The following is a 27169-nucleotide window of genomic DNA, read 5'->3' as shown; positions in this document are numbered from 1 at the left end:
CCTGAGACCGGGCTGGGCGGGTCGGGTCTCCACATAGGCCCATGAAAATACGCTCTGAGCCCTCACGTATGTATTGACCCCCAGTCGGGCAAGGATCTCACCTTTGAGCCTCTGGTAGTCCTGGGCGTCCTCCCGATTGAGGTCGAAGTAGGCCTCCTGGGCATCGCCGACCAAAAACGGAGCCACCACTTCCGCCCACTGACCGGCTGGTAGGTTTTCCCGCTCTGCTGTACGTTCGTAGATGGACAGGAAGGCTTCCACAACGTCCTCCGGTCCCATCTTCCTCAATGCTGAGCGAACCTTGTCTCGGGCCTCTCGACGTTCCGGGGATGGTGCCGTCGGCGTCTCCCGTAGGGCTGTGAGCAGCTGCACGATCAGCTCATTGGTGTGCTGCTGCTGCTTGAACTGCTCCTGCTGCTGCCTTGAGGGCCAATTGCCTTAACAGCTCCTCCATTTTGTCCACGGGGTTGGGCTGAAAGGTGGCCGGCCGAATTGTGGTCATGCATTTGCCGGTGGGGTATGCCTCATGCCCGCATTCTCCACCAAGCTGTAAGGTGGCGGTATTCACACCGTGCAGTAACTGAGGCAGTGACCCAAGCAAGTCCAACATAAGCAGCTTTTATTCAGCACTCCGGTTCTCAGCTGGGTTAACATAAGTCCATGACAACGGTTGCCGTGGGCAATGGCCACGCCGGGCCGCTCAGAGCCTGACGGGTGCAGAGCCTTCCCAGGCGTAGGTTCAGCTACACACAGGCCCGCCTACCTTTTCTGCTATGTTTCTAGCAGGTGCCAAAACTGAACAACATTTATCCTTAATGCAGGGTTTTTAAAGGACCTGTGGCAACAGCCACTGGAAAACCCGGGTTGGAGGGAGGAGGCCGCCCCACTGCCTTCCTGTAGCCTCCTCCAAGAAATGAAGGCCCTGCCGGGTTTAGCCAGGTAGCCTTTGTACTGTTCTGTACAAAGTTGAATGTGCTGACAACAAAATCACACAAAAACCTAAATGTAAATCAAATTTATTTACCAATGGAGGCCTGGATTTGGAGTCACCCCCAAAATTAAAGTCGAAAAACACACTACAGGCTGATTCACTTTTGATGTAATTTCCTTAAAACAAGTCAAAATGAGGCTCAGTATTGTGTGTGGCCTCCACGTGCCTGTGTGACCTCCCTACAATGCCTGGGCATGCTCCTGATGACGTTGCGGATGGTCTCCTGTGGGATCTCCTCCCAGACCTGGACTAAAGCATCCGCCAACTCCTTGACAGTCTGTGGTGCAACGTGACGTTGGTGGATGGAGCGAGACATGATGTCCCAGTTGTGCTCAATCGGATTCAGGTCTGGGGAACGGGCGGGCCAGTCCATAGCTTCAATGCCTTCGTCTTGCAGGAACTGCTGACACACTCCAGCCACATGAGGTCTGGCATTGTCCTGCATTAGGAGGAACTCTGGGCCAACCGCACCAGCATATGGTCTCACAAGGGGTCTGAGGATCTCATCTCGGTACCTAATGGCAGTCAGGCTACCTCTGGCGAGCACATGGAGGGCTGTGTGGCCCTCCAAAGAAATGCCACCCCACGCCACTGCTGATCCACTGACAAACCAGTCATGCTGAAGGATGTTGCAGGCAGCAGATCGCTCTCCATGGCGTCTCCAGACTGTCACGTCTGTCACATGTGCTCAGTGTGAACCTTTCATCTGTGAAGAGCACTGGCAAAGTCGCCACTGGCACCCTTGCCAATCCTGGTGTTCTATGGCAAATGCCAAGCGTCCTGCACGGTGTTGGGCTGTGAGCACAACCCCCATCTGTGGACGTCGGGCCCTCATACCACCCTCATGGAGTCGGTTTCTAACCGTTTGTGCAGACACATGCACATTTGTGGCCTGCTGGAGGTCATTTTGCAGGGCTCTGGCAGTGCTCCTCCTGTTCCTCCTTGCACAAAGGCAGAGGTAGCTGTCTTGCTGCTGGGTTGTTGCCCTCCTACGGCCCCCTCCACGTCTCCTGGTGTACTGGCCTGTCTCCTGGTAGTGCCTCCAGCCTCTGCACACTACACTGACAGACACAGCAAACCTTCTTGCCACAGCTCGCATTGATGTGCCATCCTGCATGAGCTGCACTACCTGAGCAACTTCTTTGGGTTGTAGAGTCTGTCTCATGCTACCACAAGTGTGAAAGCACAACGAACATTCAAAAGTGACCAAAACATCAGCCAGAAAGCATTGGTACTGAGATGTGGTCTGTGGTACCCACTTGCAGAACCATTCCTTTATTGAGTGTGTCTTGATAATTGCCAATAATTTCCATCTACACTGTGTGCAGAATTATTAGACAAATTGTATTTTAGAGGATTATTTTTATTATTGATCACCAACTATGTTCTCAATCAACCGAAAAGACTCATAAATATCCAAGCTTAATATTTTTGGAAGTTGGAGTGTTTTTTTTTTTTAGATTTGGCTATCTTAGGAGGATATCTGTTTGTGCAGGTAACTATTACTGTGCAGAATTATTAGGCAACTTAATAAAAACCAAATATAATCCCATCTCACTTGTTTATTTTCACCAGGTAAACCAATATCCGTGCACAAAATTTAGAAATAAACATTTCTGACATGCAAAAACAAAAACCAAAAAAATTTGTAATCAATATAGCTCCCTTTCTTTATGATGACACTCAACAGCCTTCCATCCATAGATTCTATCAGTTGCTTGATCTGTTTTCGATCAACATTGCGTGCAGCAGCCACCACAGCCTCCCAGACACTGTTCCGAGAGGTGAACGGTTTTCCCTCCCTGTAGATCTCACATTTTATGATGGACCACAGGTTCTCAATGGGGTTCAGATCAGGTGAATAAGGGGGCCATGTCATTATTTTTTCTTCTTTTAGACCTTTACTGGCCTGCCACGCTGTGGAGTAGTTGGATGCATGTGATGGAGCATTGTCTTGCATGAAAATCATGTTTTTCTTGAACGATACCGACTTCTTCCTGTACCACTGCTTGAAGAAGTTGTCTTCCAGAAACTGGCAGTAGGTCTGGGAGTTAAGCTTCACTCCATCCTCAACCCGAAAAGGTCCCACAAGTTCATCTTTGATGATACCAGCCCATACCAGTACCCCACCTCCACCTTGCTGGCGTCTGAGTCGGAGTGAAGCTCTCTGCCCTTTATAGATCCAGTCTCTGGCCCATCCATCTGGCCAATCAAGAGTCACGCTCATTTCATCTGTCCATAAAACCTTTTAAAAATCAGTCTTAAGATATTTCTTGACCCATTCTTGACATTTTATTTTATGTTTCTTGTTCAAAGGTGGTAGTTTTTCAGCCTTCCTTACCTTGGCCATGTCCCTGAGTATCGCACACCTTGTGCTTTTTGATACTCCAGTAACATTGCAGCTCTGAAATATGGCAAAACTGTTGGCGAATGGCATTTTGGCAGCTTCACGCTTGATTTTCTTCAATTCATGGACAGTTATTTTGCGCCTTTTTTGGCCAACATGCTTCTTGCGATCCTGTTGGCTATTTGCCATGAAACGCTTGATTGTTCGGCGATCACGCTTCAAAAATTTGGAAATTTCAAGACTGCTGCATCCCTCTGCAAGACATCTCACAATTTTGGACTTTTCAGAGCCCGTCAAACCTCTCTTCTGACCCATTTTGCCAAAGGAAAGGATGTTGCCTAATAATTAAGCACACCTTATATAGGGTGTTGATGTCATTAGTCAACACCCCTCCTCATTACAGAGATGCAAATCGCCAGATTTACTTAATTGGTAGTTGGCTCTCAAGCCTATGCAGCTTGGAGTAGGACAACATGTATAAAAAGTATCAAAGTGATCAAAATACGCATTTGCCTAATAATTCTGCACGCGGTGTATTGTCGATTCCATTTGCACAACAGCATGTGAAATTGATTGTCAATCAGTGTTGCTTCCTAAGTGGACAGTTTGATTTACTTGTTATATTTTGTTGTTTAAGTGTTCCCTTTATTTTTTTGAGCAGTGTGTATATGTAGAAATCAAAAAGTATCTATGTAACCTGGCACTTAAAAAATACTTTCTGAAATGGAACCATAAAATACAAGAACCAAACACCCAATTTATTCATACATGGCAGGCCAACAAATCGCGATTTAATCCCACCAATGAATACTCAAATGCCTTTTTGACATTTGAAAATATGGTGACAATGGATATTCCAAAAATGGCAAAGAAAAACTGAAGATTCTGTGCCCAAAATTTGACTCCTAGGGATCGACAAGCCATGGTTAAACTACAACAAGATATGAGTTTAACCCCTTCATGACCGGAGCATTTTCCGCTTTTGCGTTTTCGTTTTTTGCTCTCCTTCTTCCCAGAGCCTTAAGTCAATATGGCCATGTGAGGGCTTATTTTTTGCGGGACAAGTGTTACTTTTGAAAGACATCACTTTTTTTACCATATCGTGTACTGGAATGCAATTCCACAGTAGTTTTTTTGTTTTTTTCTTTACCACGTTCGCTGAATGCTAAAACCGACCTGCCATTTTTATTCTCCAGGTAATTACGAGTTCGTAGACACCAAACGTGTATAGGTTCTATTTTATTTAAGTGGTGAAAAAAAAAATCCAAAGTTTACTAATAAAAAAATAAAAAAAAAAAAAAGCGACATTTTCCAAGACCCTTAGCGTGTCCCTTTTTCGGGTTCTGGGGCTGGGTGAGGGCTTATTTTTTGCGAGCTGAGCTGACGTTTTTATCGATACCATTTTGGAGTAGATCCAATGTTTTGATCGCCCGTTATTGCAATGTTGCGGCGACCAAAAAAATCGAATTCGTAATTCTGGCGTTTAGAATCTTTTCTCTCGTTACGCGGTTTACCGATCGGATTAATTTTTTTATTTTTTTTTATATTTTTAAAAACATTTTTTTACACTTTTTGCATGCTTCAATAGTCTCCATAGGAGAATAGAAGCAGCACTTGTCAGATGTTAATAAGATAAGATAAGATAGATAAGATATACTTTATTTATCCCGGAGGAAATTGCGGTATCACAGCAGCAGAACACAGATCTCGAACATGACACATATGATAACATAACATTTGGAATGCTTTAGACATTGCTTTTCAGACATTTGTTAAACACCCCCATAGCTGTTGGAACAAACGATCTCCTGTATTTTTCCTTTTTACACCTTAGTTGTATTAGGCGATTGCTGAATGTGCTCTTCTGTTTCGCAAACAGTTCATAAAGAGGGTGTGTGTTGTTGCCCATTATAGCTCTGCACTTCTTCTTAATCCTATCCTCTACCACCTCTTCAAAAGTCCCAAGCTGTAGGCCCACCGTCGCGCTAGCCTTCTTTATAAGTTTGATGAGCTTGTTGGCGTCAGCAACACGCACACTGTTACCCCAGCAAATTATTGCCGCAAAGGTGGCACTAGCCACAATGGATTGGTAGAACACCTCAAGCATTTTGCCACACACATGCTATTAACTGCCGCTGTCAGAGATTTACAGCGGCATTTACCTAGTTAACAGCCGCAGGTGGATCGCAATTCCACCCGCGGCTGTTGTGGGCACGTCGGCTGTATAAATCAGCTGACATGTGTCGGTTTCAGTGCGGGCTCAGTGCTGGAGCATACATACAGCTGACATACAAACAACTCCACACTGATCCTACAAAAAAGTTCTTAATGAATCTTACCGATTTAGCCTCAAGAGGCAAATTAGCAGGAATTCTCAATAAAAATGAGTTCCTTTTTATTTTAAACAAAACCCTTAGTATTGCCTATTTTTATCATATCCCAAAAATCCATGAATAGCTTAATCATCCACCGAGAAGACCAATCATCTCCAGTACTAATTGTCTCACAGCACATCTCTCAAGTATGTAGATGTACATCTCCAGTAACATGTTACTCAATTGCCAGTCTATTTGAAGGATACACAGTACATACTGCAAGAATTGGAGACCATAACCTGGAAAAGTAATTATATTTTTGGTACACTGGATATTACATCCTTATATACAGTCATTGACCACGAGAAAGTATGCAAGGCAGCAGACCATTTTTTGCCTAAAAATGGCAAAGATGCAAGTACTCAGATTGAATTTATCATCACCAGCATCCAATTCATCCTAACTCACAATTATTTTGTGCATAATGGCCTCTTCTATCTCTAAAATTGGGGGACGGCCATTGGCACCTGATTTGCTCCCAGTTAGGCAAATTTATATGTGGGAAAGTGGGAAGAATCATCTATCTCTATGGATGGTAGATTACGGGACGGTTTGGTTGTTTGGCACTGCTTTATTGATGACGTGTTTTTTATATTGTAAGGTTCCCAAAATTATGTATTACTCTTTCTTAAAAGATTGGACCATAACAACTATGGTCTACAATTCACCGCCACCACTAGTCCTTCAAATGTTCACTTCTTGGACCTAACCATAGGTGTGGACCACACAAAACTAAATTACAAAGTTTTCAAAAAGATGTGGATTCAAACAACTTTATACCCCTAAATAGCTGTCTCCTAACATCATGGTTATTAAACATCCGAAAAAAGACCAATTTACCCGTATTCGGAGGAACTGTACAAATACAGACGATGGTATAGAGGAGGCAAACTTTTTGAAGGAGGAGTTCACATCCAAGGGCTACAATTCAGAGTCATTGGAGACTACTCTCAGAGAAGCACAGGATTTATCCAGGCTTAATTTGGTTCATAAAAATAAGAATCTACCAACACCTCTCAGCTTACACAAACAAATTGGCCTGGACCCAATCATTACTGTGTACCATAGTAACTATGGGAAACTTAGAGGCATTGTATCCAAATACTGGCATATCTTACAACAAGATAAGATTATAGGACCATCCCTACCGGTCATTCCCAGATTTGTATTCAGGTGTGCACCAACTTTAGAAAGTAAAATTGCACCCACTGATAAAGGAAATTCTATTTCCAACAAATGCAAATGCAGAACCAACTTACCCAATCAATGGGGCTTCTTACCATGCGGTTATTGCCTCTGTTACAAACTGTGTTCCACTAAAAGGGTGTGCAGAAAGTAATTCAGATGGTACTGTAAACTACAAAATCAGGGACAATACTACATGTATTACAGTTATCTATATCATTGTCTGCCAATGCAACAAAATTTACTTGGGCAGAACTAAACGAATGTTGTCATTAAGAATAGAAGAACACATTAACAACATCAAGAAAGCCTTTATGGGCCACCCCCTATCCCACCATTTTAAGGAAATGCACAATCAGTCCTATAAAGGCCTTAATTTTTATGGAATCCAAACTGTACCAAAGCAATGGTGAGGTGGCGTTTTATTGGGGGCAGATATCCAAACTCCGCTCCGTACACCTCGTACACACACGCTCTTCCGCTCCGTACACCTCACACACACGCGGCTCTGCTCCGTACAAATGCGGCTCGGCTCCGCACACTTCGTACGCATGTGCGGCTCCGCACAAGTCGTACACACGCGCGGCTCCGCTCCATACACTTCGTACGCATGTGCGGCTCCGCACACCTCATACACACGCACGGCTCCGCAAAACTCGTACACACGCGCGGCTCCGCTCCGTACACTTCGTACACACACGGTTCCGCTCCATACACCTCGTACACACATGCGGCTCTGCTCCGTACACCTCGTACACACACTGTTCCGCTCCATACACCTCGTACACACACGGTTCCGCTCCGTACGCCTCGTACACGGCGGCTCCGCTCCGTACGCCTCGTACACGCGCGTCTCCGCTCCGTACGCCTCGTACACGCGCGGCTCCGCTCCGTACGCCGCGTACACGCGCGGCTCAGCTCCGTACACATCGTATGCACACGCGCGGCTCGCTCCGTACACCTCGTACACGTGGCTCTGCACGCCTCGTACACACGCGGCTCCTCTCCGTACACCTCGTACACACGCGGCTCCGCTCAGTACGCCTCGTACACATGCGGCTCCGCTCAGTACGCCTCGTACACACGCGCGGCTCCGCTCCGTACACCTCGCACACACCCGGCTCTGCTCCGTACACCTCGTACACGCGCGGCTCTGCTCCGTACACCTCGTACACGCGCGGCTCCGCTCCGTACACCTCGTACACGCGCGGCTCCGCTCCGTACACCTCGTACACGCGCGGCTCCGCTCCGTACACCTCGTACACGCGCGGCTCCGCTCCGTACACCTCGTACACGCGCGGCTCTGCTCCGTACACCTCGTACACGCGCGGCTCCGCTCAGTACACCTCGTACACGCGGCTCCGCTCAGTACGCCTCGTACACGCGGCTCCGCTCAGTACACCTCGTACACGCGGCTCCGCTCAGTACGCCTCGTACACACGCGCGGCTCTGCTCCGTACACCTCGTACACGCGCGGCTCCGCTCCGTACACCTCGTACACGCGCGGCTCTGCTCCGTACACACGCGGCTCCGCTCAGTACACCTCGTACACGCGGCTCCGCTCAGTACGCCTCGTACACACGCGCGGCTCCGCTCCGTACACCTCGTACACACCCGGCTCTGCTCCGTACACCTCGTACACGCGCGGCTCCACTCCGTACACCTCGTACACACGCGGCTCTGCTCCGTACACCTTGTACACACGCGGCTCTGCTACATCCACACTGTAAACCCCTCCTGACCCCACACATAAACTTCACCTCATCCAGCACCATGACAACCAGCACAGCAGAGTCCTGCATCCACTGAGGCCCCTGATCATGTGACCCCTGACTCCTCCCCTCCTGTGACCTCATCACAGGTCCTGTGCGCACAGAACAGCCATATATGTGGTGGCGGCTCTGCAGGTGGAGGTATGTGGAGAGACCCCATTATTGGAAGCAGGGGGCATTAACCCCTTTAGCACTGAGACTATTTTGGTGTTTTGTGTTGCCACATCCTGATGTTTTCATTCCTTTTTCTCTGATAGATACATAGGACCAGGGGTGGATTAAGAGTAGTCAGGGCCCCGGGCAGTTTAGAAGGCGTGCCCTCCCCCCTTGGTACCCGATGTGTCACGTGACATGTCACATGATCCCCTTTGATAAATCATGTGATCGGTCATGTGAGCAACACTCAGGTGCTTTGGTGCAGATCTGTAGATGGAAAAAAGCGCACATTTTTCCCTTGTGTCCAGCATTATACATAACATAGCGTCATACAAAATAGAGCAGGGTGGGAGATCAATTTTCCCAAGGGGCCACATGAGAGACTGTGACTGTTGTGGAGGCGGAACCAATAGGCTGAAATTAATTCTGCACAATATTAATATTAACATATTAATTATAATTATTTGTTTACATTAATTGTATGACTTAATATAGAGCAGAATTAAGTATTCTGACATCCCCCTATATACAGTATGAGCCCCCCATAGCTGGTTATATACAGTATGAGCCCCCCATAGCTGGTTATATACGGTATGAACCCCCCCCCCCCATAGCTGGTTATATACGGTATGAGCCCCCCTATAGCTGGTTATATACAGTATGAGCCCCCCATAGCTGGTTATATACAGTATGAGCCCCCCATAGCTGGTTATATACAGTATGAACCCCCCATAGCTGGTTATATACAGTATGAGCCCCCCATAGCTGGTTATATACGGTATGAACCCCCCTCCATAGCTGGTTATATATGGTATGAGCCCCCCCCTATATAGCTGGTTATATACAGTATGATCCCCCACCTATAGCTGGTTATATACAGTATGAGCTCCCATAGCTGGATATATATATATATATAAAGAAAGCACAGCAGCACTCCATTATGGCCAAAATACATAAAGACAATAAAAACTTTTGATTTAAACTGTGTTATTACTCAATGAACTTTACTTACAAAAAACGGAGGTTCTTAGCGCATAAATTGGCCAATTCATGTGTGCCCATCAACCGCATATATAAATAAAAATAAAATAAACACAACACATATTCACCTCGCTCCTGTACCCCCAACGCTGTGGTCGGGGCCATTCCTGCTCTGCCTGACGTCATGAGGCAGGGCGGGCCCAGCATCTGCGCACGATGGTGACAACATGCGGCCGGCTAGGAGCGGCTGCGTGAAGTGAGCGGGCACCTAACTTTTAAATAGACGCGCCCGGCCCCCCGCGCTGTGTATGCTGGGTCCGCTCTGCTTGACGTCATGCTCCAGGGCGGCCTCAGCATCATTCAAGAGCCTGCTGCTGCAAGCCTGTGGTGGTGACCAAAAGAACACATGGGATTGTGAATTATAATGGAGGCAATTCATGGGCAAACCCGGAGCCTTGCGCCCCGGGCGGTAGCCCAGATTGCCCTCATTATAATCCGCCTATGCATACGACTCAACTAAAAAAGACAACAACATGGAAATGTATTACTCCCATAGTACAGTGTTTCTTTCTTGTTCCCCCAGTACCATCATCCCCCTACAACCTGTATAATGTTACCACAGTACTGCCATCACCCCCCCCCCCGACACACACATTGCCCCCACAATCAGGGCCGTATTTGGAGTTCCTGCTGCCCTAGGCACTGTCAGTGGTGGCGCCCCCCCCCCCGTCGCAGCCCTCCCCCGTCGCGGCCCCGTTGCGTACTATCCCCCCCCTCGGACACCCCCAATCGCAGACAATCTTCCCCCCTGTCGCGGCCCGAGTTTCATGTAGCTTTTCCCCCCATCCTTGCAGCTTCTCCCCCCACATTCCAGGTAGCACCTATAAAAGGTTTGTAGGGGTAAAATCCTGCAGACAGACTACCTTGAGATAAATAGAAAAAATAATAATCTTTTAATGATTTTGATTGGTTTATGTGCAAGTTTATTCTCCAAGTGTTTGCATAGGTTTCCAACCACACTACAGAGACATACTGATAGGATATTTACATTGTGAGCCCCAATGGGGACAGTGTTGATGATGTCTGTAAAGTGCTGTGGAGTTCATAGTGTAATATAACTGCAAAAAGTATTATTCCTAATATTATGTCACAATACCAGGATCTGAGGATCTTCTATTTCGAGGTCAGGGGCTCCCTGATGCGATGTTGGTGCCTGTCTCGCTGTCTTCCTCTTGACACTGCAGTGCAGTGGACAAGAGAGCATTAACTGGTTAATAACAAGAAGTATGGAGTGTGTACTAACTGAGCCATAAACCCTCCTCATACCATGTCCAGCAGACATTGCAGGATTACTATATGGATTTTATTATTAGGGTACAGACACACTGGCGCCATACTTGGATGAGCGCAATGCGTGCTTTTATCGCATTGCAGTCGGACCAATGTTAATCAATGTCTGAGAGCACATTGGTGAGTGTCGGACGCTTTTTTCTCATCCAGATTCAGGATGAGAAAAAAGTCGCAACATGCTGCGACCGTATGCGATTCACGCGCGAGACTCGCCAATGCAAATCTATGGTTCGACAAAATCACGGACCGCACACGGACCATCCGAGAGGCATCCATTTTTTTCACTGATACATTCTCATTCTGCAGCAGAGAGCACTGTAAAATGTTCCTGTAAATGATCATTCTGCAGCAGAGAGCACTGTAAAATGTTCCTGTAAATGATTATACAGTAATAGCTGCTGACAAAAAAACAGATTGAACACGGACAGCACTCGGAAGTGATCTGAGAAAAATGTCGGACACTTGCATAGCAGTTGAATGCCAAACAGACCAAAAAACTGATGACACTCATCCGACTCTCCTGGATGAGAAACGGACCGATTTTAAGGCGGCGGGAGACTGTGTACCACCATGTCCTCAGCTCTGTGCTGTGCACAGTGTACCGCCATGTACCACCATGACAGCTCGCACACCAGGGCGAGCGGCGGCAGCTCGGTGCCGGGCAGGCAGAAGAAGATCTCCACCAGGATCTCCGGTGGCAGCTGCAGCAGAGTGCGGGTGCGCCGGCTGCACCTCCTCCCGCTGCACCTCTGCCAGCTCCCCGTCCTCCAGATCCGTCTCACCGCCGCCACCACCGCAGCAGCAGTACTTGGGAGCCACCGCGGAACAGGAAGGAACAGAGTTGTACGGAACCCGGAATTGCAGGTTCCGTACAGCTCCCAGTAGCTTCCTGTCTGACCCGGCGACAGGAGCGCTCTCCGCGTCGAGGCACATGCGGGCGGCAATACAATGGCGGCACCGCGCTCTGCACCGGCGACACCCCCCTCCCCTACAAAGACTCCGGTTTTCATATGGAGTCTGGGGGAGGGGAGGGAAGTAAAAAAAATAAAATAATAAAAAATAAAAAAAAACTCTCCCCTGGCACCGCCCCCTGCGATCTGCCGCCCTAGGCTCCGGACCACGAGTGCCTAAGTGTAAATACGGCCCTGCCCACAATATGGCACCACCCACCGGCTAATAAATACAGTTGAAACCAGAAGTTTACATGCACTATATAAAAGACACATGTGCATGTTTTTCTCAATATCTGACATGAAATCAGAATAAACCTTTCCTGTTTTAGGTCAATTAGGATTACCATAATTTTTAATATTTGCAGATGCCAGAATAAGGAGAGAGAGAAAGGAGAGGCTGGAGCACTGGCCTAAGGCAGTGGGGTTGAAGCCGGCATTACAGGGGTGTGACATAGGTGGGAACAGGTAAAAGGAAGGTGAGGTCAGGAGGGGGCCGCTTATAACATCACCGGAGGAGTAGTCTGGTCTCTTTCACCACTTTCAAGACACAGCACAAAAGTCAAAAGTTTACATACACTAAGATTACTATGCCTTTAAACAATTCTGGACTGCCCATATGAAGATGTCATATGTTTGGAAGCTTCTGGTTTTTGGCAACATCTGAGTTAATTAGAGACACACCTGTGGATGTATTTCAATGCACACTTGAAGCACACTGCTTCTTTGTGTAGCATCATGGGAAAGTCTAAAGAAGTCAGCCAAGATATCAGGAAGAGAAAAACATGCATATGTGTCTTTTTATATAGTGTATGTAAACTTCTGGTTTCAACTGTAAATCCTCCCTTCTCCCCATTCCTGATGCAGATACAGATGACACCGGGACACAGCACCGACCTCCTGGATCAGTTCCCCAGTCTGGAGATGTGGATCCGGGCCGGTGCTATAGATGTATGAGGGGCTGTTATCTGCTGTAGGAGCTGTACATTGTAATGGAGACATTCTGGGGACAGATTATTCCAGAAGTAGAACTTTTTATTTTTTTTGTGAATGTAGCTGTATTTTATTTGTATTTGCTTTATAATTTAATGACATCGTTCTAGGACTCCATTGTTAGGCTCTGGCTGTCATGGCGATATATTGGGATGTGTTGATGGGGAACACAGGACTCCCCCCTCTCTGTGCCCCAGATACAATGGAGGAGGCTCTCCGCCTCTGTCTTTCTGCCTCTAATAAAATAATGGATGTTGTCTTTCAGTTACCTCAGATCATATGCGGATTATAATGAGGGCAATCCGGGCGACCGCCCGGGGCCCCGAGCCTGCAGAGGGCCCGCGGCTCCGGGCGGGGTGTCTAATGCCGGATTGCCCTCATTATATGTGCGGGCCGCCGCGGCACATACCGGTAGCAGTGGCGGGAGGGGGGGCCCCGTACCGCTCCCCCAGCAGCAGCCGCCGCTACTTCTTCATCGGCCGGGCCAGCACTGCAGCAGTTAACTTCCCTGTGCTGGCCCGGCCGCGTCACTGCTAGGAGACACGGCCCTGTGCGCGGCCGTGTCTCCTAGCTGTGACGTCACGCAGTGCGCGCCCGGCCTGCACTGCTACTTACCACGGGAGAGGAGCAGGAGCCAGGAGGACTGGAGCCGAGCCGGGGGATGGTGAGTGAGTGTGTGTGTGTGTGTGTGTGTGTGTGTGTGTGTGTGTGTGTGGGCAGATGTCATTGTGTGATGTATGTGTGTGTGTGGGCAGATGTCATTGTGTGATGTGTATGTGTGTGGGCAGATGTCATTGTGTGATGTGTATGTGTGTGTGTGTAGGCAGATGTCATTGTGTGATGTCTGTGTGTGTGTGTGGGCAGATGTCATTGTGTGATGTCTGTTTGTATGTGTGTGTGTGTGTGGGCATATGTCATTGTGTGATATCTGTTTGTATGTGTGTGTGTGTGTAGGCAGATGTCATTGTGTGATGTCTGTGTGTGTGTGTGTGGGCAGATGTCATTGTGTGATGTCTGTATGTGTGTGTGTGTGGGCAGATGTCATTGTGTGATGTCTGTTTGTGTGTGTGTGGGCAGATGTCATTGTGTGATGTCTGTTTGTGTGTGTGTGTGTAGGCAGATGTCATTGTGTGATGTCTGTGTGTGTGTAGGCAGATGTCATTGTGTGATGTCTGTTTGTGTGTGTGTGGGCAGATGTCATTGTGTGATGTCTGTTTGTATGTGTGTGTGTGTGTGGGCAGATCTCATTGTGTCATGTCTGTTTATATGTATTTTTGTATTTTTCTGTTTCAAATGTGTTTATGCGTGTATGTATATGTCTGTGTGTGTGCGTGACTGCGTGCGGCCTCCTGCTGAGTATAGTTGGCGCCGTGCGGCCTCCTGCTGTATCTGGGGGGGGCGCCGTGCGGCCCCCCGCTGTGTACAGATGGCTACGTGCGGCCCCCCGCTGTGTATAGATGGCTATGTGCGTCCCCCCGCTGTGTATAGATGGCTATGTGCGTCCCCCCGCTGTGTATAGATGGCTACGTGCGGCCCCCCGCTATGTATAGATGGCGCCGTGCGGCCCCCCGCCGTGTATTGATGGCGCCGTGCGGCCCCCTGCTGTGTAGAGATGGTGCCGTGCGGCTCCCCGCTGTGTATAGATGGCTACGTGCGGCCTCCCGCTGAGTATAGATGGCACTGTGCGGCCTCCTGCTGTCTCTGGGGGGGGTGCCGTGCGGCCTCCCGCTGTGTATAGATGGCTACGTGCGGCCTCCCGCTGAGTATAGATTGCGCTGTGCGGCCTCCTGCTGTCTCTGGGGGGGGCGCCGTGCAGCCTCCCGCTGTGTATAGATGGCTACGTGCGGCCTCCCGCTGAGTATAGATGGCGCTGTGCGGCCTCCTGCTGTCTCTGGGGGGGGCGCCGTGCGGCGTCCCGCTGTGGATAGATGGCTACGTGCGGACTCCCGCTGAGTATAGATGGCGCTGTGCGGCCTCCTGCTGTCTCTGGGGGGGGCGCCGTGCGGCCTCCCGCTGTGTATAGATGGCTACGTGCGGCCTCCCGCTGAGTATAGATGGCGCCATGCGGCCTCCTGCTGTCTCTGGGGGGGGCGCCGTGCGGCCTCCCGCTGTGTATAGATGGCTACGTGCGGCCTCCCGCTGAGTATAGATGGCGCTGTGCGGCCTCCTGTTGTCTCTGGGGGGGGGGGCGCCGTGCGGCCTCCTGCTGTTTATAGATGGCTACGTGCGGTCTCCCGCTGAGTATAGATGGCTACGTGCGGCCTCCTGCTGTCTCTGGGGGGAGCGCCGTGCGGCATCTATACTCAGCAGGAGGCCGCACGTAGCCATCTATACACGTATACTCAGCAGGAGGCCGCACGTAGCCATCTATACGGCGCCATCTATACACAGCGGGAGGCCGCACGGCGCCATCTATACACAGCAGGAGGCCGCACGGCGCCATCTATACACAGCAGGAGGCCGCACGGCGCCATCTATACACAGCGGGAGGCCGCACGGCGCCATCTATACACAGCGGGAGGCCGCACTGCGCCATCTATACACAGCGGGAGTCTCAGTGCTTTGCAAGAGCAGTCAATAAATTCTGCTTGACTAATTCTGAGCACCATAAAGTCTGGTTCGCTTCTAACCTGCTGTCTTCATTTTCAGCTTGCTGAATTCTAACTCATTTACTGTCATTCGAGACGATGCCTTTGCTGGTCTCTTTCACCTTGAATACCTGTAAGTGCTCGACTTAATGTCATATTTTTGATTCTGTTCTTCTTCATCTTTTGGCATGTGCAATTGTATGAGCAAGTATTCATATGAATTTATGACCTACTTAAACCTTCGAGGACCTTAAATTTTATTCAATCAAATTTTTTTCCAGTTTAAAACTATGGGACATATATGTGCCTTGGTCCTCAAAGGGTTTTTAAAGGGGCTGCAAACATAAATACGAAAAAAATAATTCAATTAGTGCTTTTTGTGTTCATTTAATTTTTATTTGAAGTCCATTTTTTTTATATACCTTGAAATTAAGCCCTACCCCATGGAATGAAGCCCTACCTACATGACATCTGAGAGCTACATGGATCCCGCTTGTGAGGTGCCTGTCCGTCACTACTATTCAGTTTTAGGGTCCACTCACTAAGCCATATATTCTCTCATGCAAGAGAATAGGGCCAATTATGCTAATGACACTGGGCTCAAACTCTGTCAGAGCTTCAACTGAGTGTGATCCGATTCTCTCGCAGCACAGATATGGAGAAGATGGAGAACTTAATTTCTCCATCTTCTCCATAGTCTCTGTGAGTGTTCATCGGACTGCACTTGGATGACATCCGAGTGCAGTCTAATGTTTTACGTGCACCCATAGACTTGTATGGGTGCACATGGTCCGAATATCGAATGAGATTATTTTCTCATGCCAATAATCGCACTGTCCCATAGTATAACATAGGGCCGAGTCCTATCCGATAAAACATCACATAGCATTCGGCCGTGTTATACGACAGTGTGAGCGAGCCCTTAGAGTCAAGGAATATTTACATGCTGATGATGATATTACTCTCCAAGTGTATATTTTTTTAGGCGAGTTCATAGTAAATGCTTTGCCTTTTTGACATGTGATCAACTAAAGAACAAGAAAGATTTAGGACCTCCCCTATAGAGAAACGGAAAATAGTTTGGAGGACTTGCATGTCCTTTTTTATTTATTATGAGAAAATCATAAAAGATCCCGTTTTTTAACCATGCTGTGACTTTCTGCTGAGGGAGAGGGAGAGAGCTGCCCTATTCAGAGTCTGTAATAAGACCTGCTGACAAAAGTGTTGAAGATACGGTCTAATGTGAATTAACAATGAAAAAAAGTTAATTTCACAAATGGCTTGTATTTTTTTTAATACAAACCTTTTTGTGTTTACAGCTCCTTTAAAGGGAATCTGTCATCAGGTTTTTGCCACCTAATCTGACAGCAGCATAATGTAGGGTTAGAGGCACTGATTCCAGTAATGTGTCACTTACTGGGCTGCTTAGTGTTGTTTTGATAAAATCATTGATTTGTCAGAAGGTAATTATCACTAGATGACTAGTAAGTTCTGTAGGACCCTACCCCCATCACTGATCAGTAGATTTCTGTGTACACTGAGCATGGGCAGAAAGCTGCCAATCAGTGGTGTGGGTGTGGCTATACAGAGCGCAGCATTCAGAGAGCTGCTAGATCTGCAGCAGATAAAACGGTGATTTTCTCAAAATGACAACAAGCAGCTGAAAAAGTGACACATCGCTGGAATCAGGGTATCTGCCCCAATATTGTGCTGCTCTCAGATGGGGCAGCACAATTAATATTGTGCCAAATTAATTTCCCGTGAACTATCACATGATCTATCACAGGGGATCATGTGACCTGTCACGTGATAAATCAGGTGGGGGGGGGGCCCACGCCTTCTAAACTGCCCGGGGCCCTTGCTACTCTTAATCCACCCCTGCCTCAGATATATAGAAGATGTCTTCTCTCTGTCTTCATCAAGAATGGAGAATGTTCTCTTTCTCTCTTGCTAAAAGTGTGATATTTACTTTCCTCTTAAAAACTTTAAGCTTTTTTCCATAATCCTCATTAGTGCGATCATACAACATACAAGCCTCTGATTGCTCCGGTGACCACTGCTTGAAGAAGTTGTCTTCCAGAAACTGGCAGTAGGTCTGGGAGTTAAGCTTCACTCCATCCTCAACCTGAAAAGGTCCCACAAGTTCATCTTTTATGATACCAGCCCATACCAGTACCCCACCTCCACCTTGCTGGCGTCTGAGTCGAAGTGGAGCTCTCTGCCCTTTACTGATCCAACCTCTGGCCCATCCATCTGGCCCATCAAGAGTCACTCTCATTTCATCAGTCCATAAAACCTTTGAAAAATCAGTCTTAAGATATTTCTTGGCCCATTCTTGATGTTTTATCTTATGTTTCTTGTTCAAAGGTGATCGTTTTTCAGCCTTCCTTACCTTGGCCATGTCCCTGAGTATCGCACACCTTGTGCTTTTTGATACTACAGTAACGTTGCAGCTCTGAAATATGGCAAAACTGTTGGCGAATGGCATCTTGGCAGCTTCACGCTTGATTTTCCTCAATTCATGGGTAGTTATTTTGCGCCTTTTTTGGCCAACACGCTTCTTGCGACCCTGTTGGCTATTTGCCATGAAACGCTTGATTGTTCGGTGATCACTCTTCAAAAGTTAGGAAATTTCCAGACTGCTGCATCCCTCTGCAAGACATCTCACAATTTTGGACTTTTCAGAGCCCGTCAAATCTCTCTTCTGACCCATTTTTCCAAAGGAAAGGAAGTTGCCTAATAATTAAGCACACCTTATATAAGGTGTTGATGTCATTAGTCAACACCCCTCCTCATTACAGAGATGCACATCACCGGATTTACTTAATTGGTAGTTGGCTCTCAAGCCTATGCAGCTTGGAGTAGGACAACATGTATAAAAAGTATCATGTAATCAAAATACTCATTTGCCTAATAATTCTGCACACAGTGTATATTCCCTTTCTTCCTCACATAATTTAAAGGGCAGGTGCATGTGGCCACATATATAACATCTATTGTTTTGCAGTTCACAAAATCTCTGATGAAAAAGTTTTAGTTTGAAGACGCCCCAGTGAAGCTCCCAAACTGTCTAATCCAGTTACTGAAACCACAGTCACCACAGATAAAAGTGACACAGGTTCTACGATCTAGCCAAGTACAGTAGTGTTCAAAATAATAACAGTCCAATATGACTACCAGATTAATCACTGTGTTTGGTATAAATTATATTACCACATATCAAACAATTTACCAGTTGGTGCAGTAGATTCTAAGAAAACCAACAGACTCTGCATTCTTGATCTGCATGTTATTGAGTCTGTGTATTTGAATAATTAATTTAAAGGGGGTGTATTCAAAATAATAGCAGTGTGGAGTTCATTTAGTGGGGTCAATAATTCTGTGAAGAAACAGGTGTGAATCAGGTGGCCCTTATTTAAGGGTGAAGCCAGCACATGTTGTACATGCATTTCTCCTTGAAAGCCTGAGAAATATGGGTCATGCTTTCGGCCTTATAAACTATGTAACTATTGTTCAGAAGAACTGCATACTTTGATTAAAAAGTTGATTGAAGAGGGTAAAACTTATAAAGAAGACAATAATAGGCTGTTTAGCTAAAATGGTCTTCAGTGCTTTAAAATGAGAAGCAAAACCAGAGAGATGTGGAAGAAAATGGAAGACTAGCATTCGAATGGATCGAAGAATAGCCGGAATAGTAAAGGCTCAGCCAATGATCAGCTCTAGGATGATCAAAGACATTCTCAAGTTAACAGTGAGTACTGTGACCGTTAGAAGACGTCTGTGTAAAGCCAATCTCTTAGCAAGAAGTCCCCGCAAAGTCCCATTGTTAAAAAAAAAAAAGAGATGTACTGTACAGTTTGCCAAAGAACACATCAACTGGCCTAAAGAGAAACATTTTGTGGACTGATGAAAGTACAATTGTTCTTTTTGAGTCCAAGGGCCGCGGACAGTTCGTCAGACGACCCCCAAACTCTGCATTCAAGCCACAGTACACTTTGAAGGCATGGTGGTGCAAGCAGGGGTGGATTAAGAGTAGCAAGGGCCCCGGGCTGTTTAGAATGCGCGGGCCCCCCCCCCACACACACACACCTGATGTATCACGTGACATGTCACAATAATATTTTTTTTTAGGCTTTGTGCCCACTATGCGTTTTTTAAGCATTTCCGCAGCGGCAATTCCGCTGCAGAAACGCTTAAAAAACGATTGGTAGAAGGTCTGCCATGTTCCCCAATGATAATCCGCATGTGCTGTGAACATGCTGCGGAAATTTCCGCTGCGGATTATCATTGCGGAAAAATCCGCAGCATTACCAATTATTTTGCGGAAGCGCGGCGTTTTCGCCGCCATTGACTTGCATTAGAACGCATGGAATCCGCATCCCTGCATCTGTAGATGCGGAATCCATGCGTTTCAATGTGCGGATGGTACCCGGGGTGTGCAGGACAGGAGACTCTCCTCCAGACCCGGGTTCCATAGAACCTGTAAAAAAAGAATAAAATAAAAAATCTATCTATATAATTGTCTTATCCTGTCTGTCTGTCTGTCTGTCCTGGAAATCCCGGGTCGCTGATTGGTCTGGCCGCGGCCAATCAGCGACGCGGCATTTCAGAAAAACATGGCGGCCATTAGCGGCTCATGTGTGGCACGGAGGTCAGCGGCGAAGCAGCCGGCTGCTCGCAGCATAAGTCCCCCGACCACAGGCGCCGCTGACCTACATGCGGCTATCGTCGGAAGATCAGCGGCTACGGCCGCTTATCTCCCGAGGACAAGTGTGACGCCCCTTCCCCTCCTCTCCCCTCCCCTCTCCTCCCGTCCCCCCCCCCCCGCTTGATCAGGACCCCGGCACCCGGCGTCATACTTGCCCCTCCCCTCCTCTCTCCTCCCGTCCCTCCCCCTGCTCGATCAGGACCCTGCACCCAGCGTCATACTTACCCCTCCCCGTGCCTGCGCAGCAGCTCCTGTGTCTTCCGTTGCAGCTCTGTAACGTCTCAGGTCAGAGGGCGCGGTGACGTCTTTACACCGCGCTCTCTCCTGACCGGTCACAGCGCACAGTGTGAAGATGCCGGCTACGCTGGAGTCCAGAGAAGCAGTGAGGTGAGTATTGGATTTTTTTTTTTTGTATGGGGCCATAGGGGACCTCCATGGGGCAATGGGACACCCTGCATGGGTTATTATATAGAGGGGATGTGACAGCCTGCATGGGGCATTATATGGGGGGAGAGGTGACATCCTGCATGGGCATTATATGGGGGGTGACATCCTGTATGGGGCATTGTATGGGGGCGGAGAGGTGACATCCTGCATGGGCCATTATATGGGGGGAGAGGTGACATCCTACATGGGGCATTATATGGGGGAGAGGTGACATCCTGCATGGGGTATTATATAAGGGGGATGTGACATCCTGCATGGGGCACTATAGTGGGATGTGACTTCCTGCATGGGGCATTATATAGGGGGGATGTGACATCCTGCATGGGGTATTATATACGGGGGATGTGACATCCTGCATGGGGTATTATATGCATGGGGTATTATATACGGGGGATGTGACTTCCTGCATGGGGCATTATAAAGGAGGGTCGGGAGACATATGCTAGAATACCCGATGCGTTAGAATCGGGCCACCATCTAGTAAATATTATACTTACCTTCTGATGGCCCCCTGGTGTCTTTATCCGATGCGTCCTGGCTTGCTGGCAGCTCGCGATGGTCTGAAAAGGACCTGCCATGACGTCATTTAGTCTTGTGACGGGTCACGCGACCGCTGACGTCGGCAGGCCATCAGAAGGTAAGTATATATTTTTTATTTTTTACCATTCTTTTATGGTCACACTATATAAATCCATGCTGGTTGCATGGATTTATATAGTGTAACCAAGTTGTCCAGCACTTTCCAAGTGATGCTAAAATCGCTTGGAAAGCGCTTGTCAACCCGCATGCGGAAATGCAAGTGAAGAACGCTTCACATCCGCATGTCCCTGGCAGGAAAACGCATGTCCAATCCGCATGTGAAATCCACATGTACAATCCGCATGTAAAATCCGCATGCGTTTTTTCTGCCAGGGAGATGCAGAAACGCTCAAAAAAAATCCGGAACATTTCTGTATCGTGGGCACATAGCCTTACATTAATTGTATGACTCAATATTGAGCACACGTAGCCATCTATACACAGCAGGAGGCTGCACGGTCCATCTATACACAGCGGGAGGCCGCACGTAGCCATCTATACACAGCGGGAGGCTGCACGTAGCCATCTATACACAGCGGGAGGCCGCACGTAGCCATCTATACACAGCGGGAAGCCGCACGTAGCCATCTATACACAGCGGGAGGCCGCACGTAGCCATCTATACACAGCGAGAGGCCGCACGTAGCCATCTATACACAGCGGGAAGCCGCACGTAGCCATCTATACACAGCGGGAGGCCACACGGCGCCATCTATATACACAGCAGGAGGCCGCACGGCGCCATCTATATACACAGCAGGGGGGCGCACGGCGCCATCTATATGCACAGCAGGGGGCCGCACGGCGCCATCTATATACAGCAGGGGGCCGCACGGCGCCATCTATACACAACGGGAGGCCGCACGTAGCCATCTATACACAGCTGGGGGCCGCACTGAGCCATCTATACACAGCTGGGGGCCGCACTGAGCCATCTATACACAGCAGGGGGCCGCACTGAGCCATCTATACACAGCAGGGGGCCGCACGGCGCCATCTATACACAGCAGGGGGCCGCACGGCGCCATCTATACACAGCAGGGGGCCGCACGGCGCCATCTATACATAGTGGAAGGCCGCACGGCACCCCCCCAAAAACAGCAGGAGGCCACACGGCGCCAACTATACTCAGCAGGAGGCCGCACGCAGTCACGCATGCAGTCACTCACACACACAAACATATACATACACACATAAACACATTTGAAACACAAAAATACATATAAACAGACATCACACAATGATATCTGCCTGCACACACACACATACACACACACACACACACACACACATACACACACACACACACACACAGACTCACCATCCCCCGGCTCCATTCCTCCTGCCTGCTCTGACTTCTCCGTTGCAGCAGTGCAGGTCGGGCGCGCACTGCGTGACTTCACAGCTAGGAGACACGGCCGCGCACATGGCCGTGTCTCCTAGCAGTGACGCGGCCGGGCAAGCACAGGGAAGTTAACTGCTGCAGTGCTGGCCCGGCCGATGAAGAAGTAGCGGCGGCCGCTGCTGGGGGAACGGTCCGGGGTCCCCCCTCCCGCCACTGCTACCGGTATGTGCCGCGGCGGCCCGCACATATAATGGGGGCAATCCAGCATTAGACACCCCGCCCGAAGCCGCGGGCCCCTTGCAGGATCGAGGCCCTGGGCGGTAGCCCGGATTGCTCTCATTATAATCCGCCTATGGGTGCAAGCATCATGATATGGGCATGTTTCTCTTACTATGAAGCCGGACCTATTTACCGCATACCAGGGATCATGGACCAGTTTGCATATATTAAATTGCTTGAAGAGGACATGTTGCCTTACGCTGAAGAGGATATGCCCTTGAAGTGGGTGTTTCAACAAGACAAAGACCCTAAACACACAGTTTTAAGTTAATGATATGCCCATGCTCTGGGGCGGGACTGTAGGCAGGGTCTTATCCTGGTGCTCTAGGCCAGATCAGCAAGCAAAGCCCTGCCCACAGGCCCATACCGAAGCACGAGTATGTTCCTCATCATAGAGACTGCCAGGCCGAGAGACAGGAGTGGGCAGGTCTTATTTTGATGATCTGGCTTAGAGCGCTAAGGAAAGACCCTGCCTACAGTCCTGCCCTGGAGCATGGGCACATCATTAACTCAAAACTGCAAACACTGATTACAAAAGAATCAAAAGACCGATTTCTTCACCTCTGGTATCATATTAAAGAAGTTGTCCACTACTATTTACTACTATGGCTAATGCCTCCAATGTATTTAAATGGTGGAAATAAGATTATTTGTAAGTACCTTGTGCTGTCCTTCTTTCCTGTGAGCGGTGCTATCGCTGGCCGCTCACAGTCATCACGTGACAGCTGGCTCTTGCTTCCGCTGATGTCACATCAAGTGAGGCGTGACTCAGTGACGCGCTCCCCACTGTGGATGCTGGGCTGTGGGCGGGCTTTCCCTTTCCTGCATGCACTGAGAAAGAGCGCTGTGAATGCTGAGCTGTGATGCGCGGGGAAACCTCCGCCTATACTCCATCACTCACCGGGGAGCACAACACTGAGTCATGCCCGGCTGCAGCTAGGACTTGATGTGACATCAGCAAATGTCAGAGCCGGCTGCAGCTGGGAATCACGTGATGCCTGTGAGCGGCCAGCGATAGCACCACTCACAGGCTAGAAGGATAGCACAAGGTACTTAGAAATAATCTTATTTCCACCATTTAAATACATAGGGGGCATTATCCATCGTACTGGACAACCCCTTTAATCAGTGTAACTGCGCCAAAATTACAATGCCTGTAGTTTACTTAGCAAAATCCTGCTGACAGGTTTGCTTTAAGTCCATAGCCTGCATCCTAAAGTCATCAATTTGTGAACAATTTAATCTAATACGAAGATATTGTCCCTTAGGTAAACCTTTTTTGAGAAAGACAGGGTGATGACTTTCCCATGTTAGTAAATTATTTGTGGCAGTTGGTTTATGGCATGTGTTAGTTATCACATTTCCTTGCCTGTCCCATATATGTATATAGACCCATAGTCTATATACATATATGGCCCAGAATATTATCTTGAAGTTCCATCAAGTCTCCTCTTGAAAGATTACCATTTCCTCCCACCAGCCCAGAAGGAGATTTGCATACGACAGAGCACAGAGACTCCCCATCGTGGGCCCTCTGAGCTGGTGAAATGTCTTCCCATTAAATAGGAAATAGTTATGGTTAAGAATAAATTGAAATAATTTGGAAAGAAATTGGTTATGGTCACTACATTGTACGGTTCTGGATTTAAGGAAATAATTAGCCACCATGATCCCTTCTTCATGGGGTATAATGCATGGGGTATATTGTGTGTCTACATCCATAGAGCCAAATAGTGTTGTCCTCTATGAACATACATCCAATTTCACCACGAGATCAACTGTATCCCTGACATATGAAGGCATCGAAATGACGAAGGGGCGGAGTATCTTGTCTGTTTCGATCCCTGTGTACTGACTAATGGCATTTACTCCTGACACTATAGGTTGTCCTCTTAGTGGAGCAAAACCAAGAGAAATGAACTGGAGTATAAGTTGGTATACATGCAACGTGTAGGAACATGTTCCCACTGGCCATTAAACAGACAGAACCAAAGAAAGAAACTAAATGTACATATTCCCTACTATAAGTAAGTAAAAGGCCAAAGTGCATATAAATAACGTATATATAAAGCTATATAAACCTAATGTCCAGCTCAAACAAAGGGAGGCCCTTGTGTGCACTGAGTGCAAGAAACTAAAGCATAGATAGATGGCTTTTACACTTTTATTTAACAAAAGTGTTTACTAAGTGCCCTATGTTGTGTGTATACACTTTTGGTTTTTACTTACTTCTAGTAGGGTATATTCTGTTTCTATCTTAGGTTTTGTCGTCCTCTAAGTGGGTCTACTCTTTGTGAACTTCATGGAGAACATAAATAGTGGGAATGGTGACAATTAGGTGCCATGAATTCAAATTCTCTCTTTTAGATTAGTTTTTTTATCTAGACTCTCGACCAAAATTTTAGTAAGAATATCACAATATTTAGATTTTGGGGGAAAAACAAAAAGGGAATTTAGAAGACGCATCAGTGACACCTCAGAGACATCAGATATAAAAGGGATACCCCATTACTAGACAAATTAGAGAGTATCATCAGGGTGACAATCTCCTTTTGTATTTTAGAGGTTGTTAGACAAAATGTCAGAAAAGGAGATTGGAATAAGCGAATCCTCCAAAAAGAATGCCAATGGATTTTCCGTTTGGACTCTCTCGCCCCCGCGGGATTGAATGAACAGATGACCTTGGTGGTTTTATTTAGGATCTGTATATGGGAATTTCTACTGTAAGCCGGTTACACTACTTCTGGCTCCATACAAGAGAGCCAAGTTTTGCATTGCTAGACACCTCTTTTCATGGTGTACACCACAGGTGATATCTACTGTTCTGTGAGCCCCAGTTTTTATTCCACGCAGTCATGCTTCCAATATTGTACTGACTGATATATTATCTACATTATACTAATCTGCCTATTTTGGGCTTTTTCAGAGAGATTACAACTATATATATTGATTCTGATTATATCTATTTTAGCTCTTAATAAGATATTTAAATATCTGCAGTAACTTATATGAATCTCTTGCATTATATGTTTTCCCTGATGGGTGTTAATATCGCACCTGTTGTGACCTTTATTGGTTCCCGTTGTGGCATTTTTTGTAAACTGCAGTAATATCCTATCCTTTGCTATGCCACGCGGGCGCCTCCTCCAGGTAACTGACTGTTGCTGCGACAGCGGAGGCGTGCGCTCAGCATCAATGAACTCGTACTGTGCATTTACCAATACGGGGCGCTGTTTTAGACATCCTGACTTTATATGAGGCCCAGGACACTTGCGCGAATCGCGATCGTGACCTCTTGTCTGGAATACCTGCACATGCACCCTGGAAGATCCTGCTGCCGGCGTACATGCGCTATACACCATTTGGGGACACTTTTTCTCACTGCATTTTTTTTCTCAACATGATTCCTTTTTAGAGTGAAAAAAAGCCTTCAGCTATACACATTATCAGCTGCACATCTATTTCCACTGTCTATAGATATTAGCTGACATATCGCCTCACCATACTATGTTTTTGTATATCTCATATTGTTTGGGATTGTTTTTAAATGGTTTAATAGATACTGATATTTTAGATGATTTCTTTGTTAGCTGTATATACAACAATAGCAATAACAGTGTTGGGAAGTAGAGACATACATCGACCCATAAGTGTCCTCTCCTGCTGGAATGGCGCCAGCCCTGCCTTCCTCTGGGGGTGGGCAGTGGATGACGCTGTTTAAACTGCTATGTTCATCTTTTGGACCTAGACTTCTTTTACCTAAAAAGATTTTGTTACCTTCTACATAGCTGTGGGCTCATGACCATTTCTTTTTGTTTAGATCACACATCAAAATATATAGGTTTTATTGCTAGATGTCAGGAAAAGAAAAACATAATGTAGTAAAGATAATTGTGCATTAATGATTCCGCACTACTCCTGAGCCACCACTGCTCGAATCCTCCATCAGTCTCTATTTCCTGGTCAATCCCAACAAACATGAGATACCTATGGCCAATTAGTTGCCAAAGCAATGGCCATCACATCCAGTGATTGGGAGAATGGAGGAGATGACTTGGTCAGCAATTCAACTTACGTTCCACTCCGTATGAGATAAGAAAATATAAAATCTACAAATTGTATA

At 47.4% G+C, this 27169-nt stretch overlaps 1 pseudogene; it reads left to right on the top strand.

Annotated features, from left to right (window-relative positions):
- LOC141271771 (uncharacterized) overlaps window positions 1-27169 on the top strand; it is a 133671-nt pseudogene that overhangs the window by 31467 nt on the left and 75035 nt on the right.

This window comes from Phyllobates terribilis, unplaced genomic scaffold, assembly GCF_046119375.1.
Source record: "Phyllobates terribilis strain yellow unplaced genomic scaffold, ASM4611937v1 Scaffold_5__5_contigs__length_657084704, whole genome shotgun sequence".
NCBI classification, from domain to species: Eukaryota; Metazoa; Chordata; class Amphibia; order Anura; family Dendrobatidae; genus Phyllobates; species Phyllobates terribilis.
This window is presented reverse-complemented; position numbering and strand designations above follow the sequence as displayed.